Source organism: Coffea arabica, chromosome 11c (assembly GCF_036785885.1).
Source record: "Coffea arabica cultivar ET-39 chromosome 11c, Coffea Arabica ET-39 HiFi, whole genome shotgun sequence".
In the NCBI taxonomy this organism is placed as follows: domain Eukaryota; kingdom Viridiplantae; phylum Streptophyta; class Magnoliopsida; order Gentianales; family Rubiaceae; genus Coffea; species Coffea arabica.
Window position 1 is genome coordinate 39,810,197 of NC_092330.1, and position 6,725 is coordinate 39,816,921.

A 6,725-nucleotide genomic window follows, 5' to 3' on the forward strand; every position below is an offset into this window, starting at 1 on the left:
TTACTCACCGCATGAAAACTTGACATATAGAAGTCCAAACAATAGAAAGATAGATTATACCAGACAAATCTGCAATAGGAAGAGAAAATCACCAAATAAAAATGTACGGGGATAAGGAAAAAAGAAACATAATCACGTGAACATGGAGTAAATGCGACAATCGCATATCAGATATTGCTGCTTGCTATGAATAAGCAGGCGAATTTCGATACCATGAAAAGTATTTCACTAAAGCATAGCGCACCGACATATTTCTGATTCACACCAGATTTTCTTGAACCACAGTTTTTGTTCTTTCTGTCTCACAATACTTACTTTTGGCTCTTCCGATATTTAGCATCAACTGCAATTATTAATTTTGTCTCAAGCCTCACAAACACCCCATTGTGATGAGCGTCCAGAACAAAGATCCCGACTTTTTCTTCCTCTTTTTGTGTTTTTCTGCAACTTTTTCATGCTAATCCTGAATTCCATGCCATCAAATATTCAAACGCATTTTCATGGTTTCAGGGTCAGTTCACATCATTGTCATTTTGCCGCTGTAAGTCCTTAATCTTGACCGGGATAAAACGTTGGTCCTGTTTAGGCGTGCAAAACCAAGAGAAAACGTTGGTCCTGCTTAGGCGTGCAAGAGAACCTTAGCGAAGAGGACAAAACCAAGAGAAAAACGTTGGTCCAGTTTAGACGTGAAAGAGAACCTTAGCGAAGAGCTACGCAACTTAAATTTATTCATTCCTGATAAGAAAATTTCAAGGCAACAAAAAAAAAAAACTTTGATGCATATTATTGACTACAGTTGCAATTCTTTCTTTCTTCCTTTTTTTTTTCCCTCCCTAGTTCGACCAGTCAGATTTAATATGTTCCATTTTCCAACTAGGCAGTCACTTTAGTGATTTTGAGAAGTGCAAGAACGATGAGCTCAACAAGGCAACTGGTAGGAGCATCAAAATGGTCCCAGAAAGAAGATATTTTATTTCGATTAAAAAGCACCAAAGAAGTAGTTAATTGAAACGGTCCTGGACTATCCATTATTGTTTGGGAAAGGAAGCAAGAAAGAAAGAAAGAAAGAAAGAAATGTGGCCCTAGGGTAGAGCTGTTAATTGAACCAAGCAACTCGTGAATCGAGCTCGACGCGGCTCGATAAGAGCTCGGCTCAGCTTGTATAGAAAGACAAACGATCCGAGCTCGAGCTCTATTCAGTACTCGTTTAATACACGAGCCGAGTATAGCTCGACTCGTTTAAGCTCGTTAGGCTCGAAGGGTAAGGGCATTTTCGTCATTTCAATGTATATGTGGTACTCTAACCTAAGTCATCTCCCGTCTCCGTCTGTAGCCCTAATTTTCTTTCCTCTTTTGGTCTTACGTTTTCCCGCCCCACAGCCGTTACCCTCCAGTTGCACCCCGCAGCCTCCATTTTCACGCCGCAGCCGCACGCCCGTACCCTCCATTCTCACCACCAGGCGCCATCCTAAATTTTTCTTTCCTCTTTCTATCATGCTGGGTCGGTGTGGAACTACCTCAGAACGGTGTTCGGGTTTGGAATTGGGTGCGGCGTTGGATTTGGTGTTGGGTATGGACAAGGGATTGGATTTGGCCGCACACTGCAATCGCTAAGATCTCAGCTTTTTCAGCCTAAGAGGAAGTCCAAGAGACCAATCCTTGTTTAGATTTGATTTCTTGTATTCTCGCCTTGATTCTGTTTGTTTCTTGTTTCCTGTCAAGACAAATAGAATTTGAATTTCTGTTGTTCTTTTGTTTGACAAAACATCAGTGTAGACGAACCCGGATGGTGTGATTTTGGCTAATATTATTTTCTTTTTCCCCTTGCAATCTTCAGCATTTGTAGGCAGTTTTACTACCGAAGTCTTGACTAGTGGTGGACTCACTTAACACATCCTTTTATGACTATGAATTTACGGCTGAATCTGGATTGTAGACTACAACCCTTTCAGGATAAAGTTACGTGAACACTCGAGCTCGATGAGCTCGGCTCGATTTCAAACTTGAGTTCGAGCCCAAATTCAAGTTTTCTACCAGTGCATTGAGTTGATCTCGAACGCCTTGTGAATCTCGAATTACTAATCGAGCAAACTCGATTAGATATTCGAGTCGAGCTCAAATGTCCTATGCTCGAGCTCGACTCGGCTCGTTTAATAGCGCTACCCTAGAGTTGGTTAGTCATGCATCTTGTGCTTTCAATGAGATGTTGAAAGTCTAACCTAATTTCATTACCAGGAAACAAATGTAGCAGTTTAGATTTTCTTTTTATTTAGTTATTTGGACTCCTCAAGCAGTAAAACAAACACAGTCATCGCTACTATTTTCTAGTTCGCGCATCATTACGCACACTATTGAATTTTATATGTACACGCACACTTTTAATTACAACATGGATCTCAGTCGTAGACTGACATTTGTAATATAGAGCCGTAATCCAAGTTGATATAGAGCAAGGAGCTAATCCAAGTTGTAGACACGCTCTTTTAACTACAAAAAAAAAAATTGATTCAAGGGGCTATCTCCAGAAAAACAAAATAGCCCTAATCCAAGTTGATGTATAGAAAGCGAGGGGGCTGTCAAATTTGATTATCTTTTCGTGTAAGAAAAGTGCTTCCACAAAGAAAAGCTTTAAATGTCTTATTACAACGTCGGTTGAGGCGTGATTCAGAAACTGTCTGGCTAAAATATGTGTGTGTATGTGTACCAGCAATGTATAGAAATTAAAAAAAAAAGTTGTTAAGTTATTACTCTATCTTGAATATAGAATTTCCCCGCTCTTCATCCATCCTCTTGTTGGGAACAAATTATTTTCAATTGAAAGGGGGAAAGCATAAGATCGATTTTTCTTTTTCTTTTTAATTTTTAGTTCACGAAGATATCAAACCTCACAACAGGAAGAAAAAAGAGAGGCTTCAAGAGTCAGAACTACTTAGCATTCATATCAGTTGAGTTGAGTCTTATGGACAAACTCGTTCGATCTTTACAAATGATAGAAATACTTTCGTTTCGTTACCTGAAATTTGGCAATGGTGTGGTCACAATTGGTTTCGATGATAAAAGTAGGAGAGCAGCCCGTTAGTTGAATTTGGGTCAATTGTAATCTTGGTTAAAGATGGGTACAGTGTGTAGTGGACTCGGGCAGTTTTGCACCTGCAATGCTCCGTCTAAAATAGAAATTCATGGACTTTTTGCTACAACAAATTCTGAAATTGACGATTTTACTTAATCAAGCAAAATGTCAAATAATGATTAGATTCGTGAAGGTTGACCGCATAAATGAGTCTACATTAATTACCATATGTTAGGTTTTTGAGTAAAGGATTATATCAAACATTGGTCCGAGAGATAGAGAAAGAACGGTTAATATGTAAGTAAGGGCTCGAAACCCAATAGATTAAACTTTTGAATAAGAATTGGATTCCTAACTTATATATTGAATTTTTTGGTGGACTCTCTTAAGATGTTTTCCCCTATCAAATTGGCATCAGAGTTTCAGGTTGCGAGACTGGGCTACTCATAGGCAAGTGAATTCTTCTCGGAGTTGGAACGATAAAAATTCTCTTCTTGGTGGTGGACCAAAGCGTCAAAAAGTTTGTGTCAAGAAGTTGGGTTCGTGCTGGACCATGTGCGCCATGGGTTTGGTAGGAGATTCGATTGGTATTAGACCAAGAAGTTAAGGGTTAGCAAGGGTCTAGAATGCAGTTTGGATGTTGAAAAAGAGTGGGTCTATGTTTGTGAAAAGAGGTGACCTTAGATGATAAAAAATGTTTGCGTTGAGTATTAATGTGGGTTCAAAGAAAGGTTTGTAAATTTAAGTTTAATGTGAGAGGTTACTCATGAAGGGGGAGATTTGTTAGGTTCATGAGTAAAGAATTATATCCCACATTGATCCGAAAGATAGAAAAAAGAGTGGGTTATCTCCTAAGTGCTTTGAATTATCTTCTGATAGTATTTTGGTGAAAAGCTGGGGAGGAATTGAGGGGAAATATATTGATCACTTATCTTTGTCTTGCGAGAAGAAGGTTTTAGCTCTAGGTCCTCTACATGAACCAGAAGATGATACCAAGGATGAGGAGAATAACTCCAATATCATCAAGTTTCTAAACACTAAAGATCAATCATCAATGGTTTATGTTTCTTTTGGGAGCGAATACTTCTTGCCCAGGAAGAAAGGGAAGAAATGGCATATGGGTTAGAGCTGAGTATTGCTAATTTCATATGGATAATTAGGTTTCCCGTGGGAAATGCCATTACCTTTGAGAAGCCTTACCAGAAGGATTTCTCGAGAGGGTGAAAGAGAGAGGTTTGGTGATGAATGGATGGGCACCACAGGCTAAAATTCTTAAGCATCCAAGCACGAGTGGTTTTGCGAGTCATTGCGGGTAGGGCTCTGTGATCGAAAGCATACATTATGGGGTTCCGTTGTTAGCCTTGCCCATGCTTTATGATCAATTTATTCATGCTAGACTTGTGGTAGAGGTTGGTGTTGGCATTGAGATTTGCAAGGACTAAGATGGGCAAATAAAGAGGGAAGGGGTTGCTAAAGTCATAAATAAGGTGGTTGTAGAAAAGAAAGAGGTAAAATTATTGAAACAAAAAGCCAGAAAATTGAGTAACAAGTCGAAAGAAGAATGTGAAAAAGAGTTGCATGAAGCAGTAGAGGAGCTCAGGAATTTATGCAGCAAGAGGAAGTGCAAGTCGCTGAAATTGTGATCAACCATAAAAATCCCATTTCCCTCAATGTTCATGATAGTGAAATATTCAATGGATATGTCAACTATATGTTACATAGTATGTCTAAATGATGATGTACACCCACATAATGGTCTTTAAATTTCGTAAAAATTATTCTGGTTTGTACCTCAATTGTTTGTTGAATAACTCGTACAATTACTGATTTACGAAATAATCTATATCTATATGTATTTAGGAAGGGATTTTTAGCAGAAACCCTCTCAATGGCTTCTAAACTTCTTATTCTTTTTTCTAAAATTTTGTATTTATTTTAATACATAAAAAGTAATGAGTAACCAACCCTATTACCAATCAAATTGAAATTTAAAATATTCCCACTATCTCTTAACTCATCTTACAACCACTCTTACAAATCTTCTCATCATCATCCCGCATTTATCAAATTGAAATTTAAAATATTCTCATTATCTCTTAACTCATTCTACAACCACTCTTACAAATCCTCTAATCATCATCCCACGTTTCCCTCCACATTTCCTCCTACGTTTCCTACTCCAATTAAGAGTCCACTGCAATTTAAGAATTGCACCCCAATTAAAACTCCTCCAAACATAGAATTCTTATTCAATTTTCTTGCATGCTCATTCGTATTTTTTGATTAACCAAAACAAAAATCTATTATCTCTTTCATCTTTCTTGTGGTGTCAATTTTAGTCTTTAACTTAGTTTCATTATGGAATATGCCCGCCTACAAGCATTTCAACAACAGCTAAATTTCAAACTCGCAAAATTGCAAATGAGGAAACATTTGTTTAAAAAATGAAACGTACACCGCAAGAATTTCACACACCAGTTGAAAAAGTTTCAACAATTTTGAGCTGACGAAAGAGAAATTTCAAATCAAATTCGAAGGACAAAATTTAGGTTACACCGATTAAAACGTCATTCACATCAAATTAAACATTTCGGTACTATGTATTCTTTAAATATTGGCATTTTCATTGTAATTTTAGCATTTCAAATATTATTCCCAATACTGTAATATTTTTTATTATTTTTGATTATTTTCAATACTATAATATGTCTATAATTTTTTTCAACCATTTTACTGATCGAATGAATTCCCCCACACTCTCTTTCACTTTCTTCTTTGTTTTTGGTTCTCTATTGATTTTATTTTATTTTTTAGCAGTTATGGAAGAGATTATGTGCAGAAACTTCAACGGAAATCAACCTTCTTACAGAGAACTGGAAGTATATTCTTGCCAACTTAATTTTTCGAGTCGGTCCCCTCTACTCCTCTTTTTTGTCATGTTTTGCTTTTCTTTTAAGGTGATTTGGTCTTTTACTTTCTTTATTTTTTCTCCTTCATGTTTTTGTCAATCTTCATGTTTTACTTTCTTTTTGTCATGTTTTACTTTCTTTATTTTTTGGGTGGTGTTTGCTGCAGAAGTTTATTGAAAACTTTTCAAGATTTTTCAGCACAACGATTTCAAATATCTGCAAAAGTTATCATCATGATATTAAATATCTGAAATGTGCCCCACTGAGTTCAATATCATCTTAGTACCTTCACGTGTCAAAGACCCATTCTTATACCACAACATCACCATGTAGCCACTTGCATCCACTGGATTAGGAAAAACGTGTCATTCTAAACTTGGATTATGTTCAGCAGTGATGCAAAAGACCTAACGATAAATACATGGAAAAAAAACCCAAGGGTCATAATTATATCGAATACCAGAGATCAAGAAACTAACTGCATAAAGGAAATAATCCTGACTTATATTTCGCCGCTTTACTGTTTGTTAGGCTATGTTTTGATTTTTGTTTCATTCTTTCTTTTCTGTGCACAATATTTCATGCATTTTTGGCTCTCTGAAAAGATGTCCTTAATGCAAACAAGATCTTCTCCTTTAATTCTGTAACAAAGGCAGAATTTTGATTTTAAGACTTTACCAATAATTGTGGTTTAGAAAAAAATTGTTCACCATTTGCACAGCAGAATTGTTCGCCATCTGTTCGTG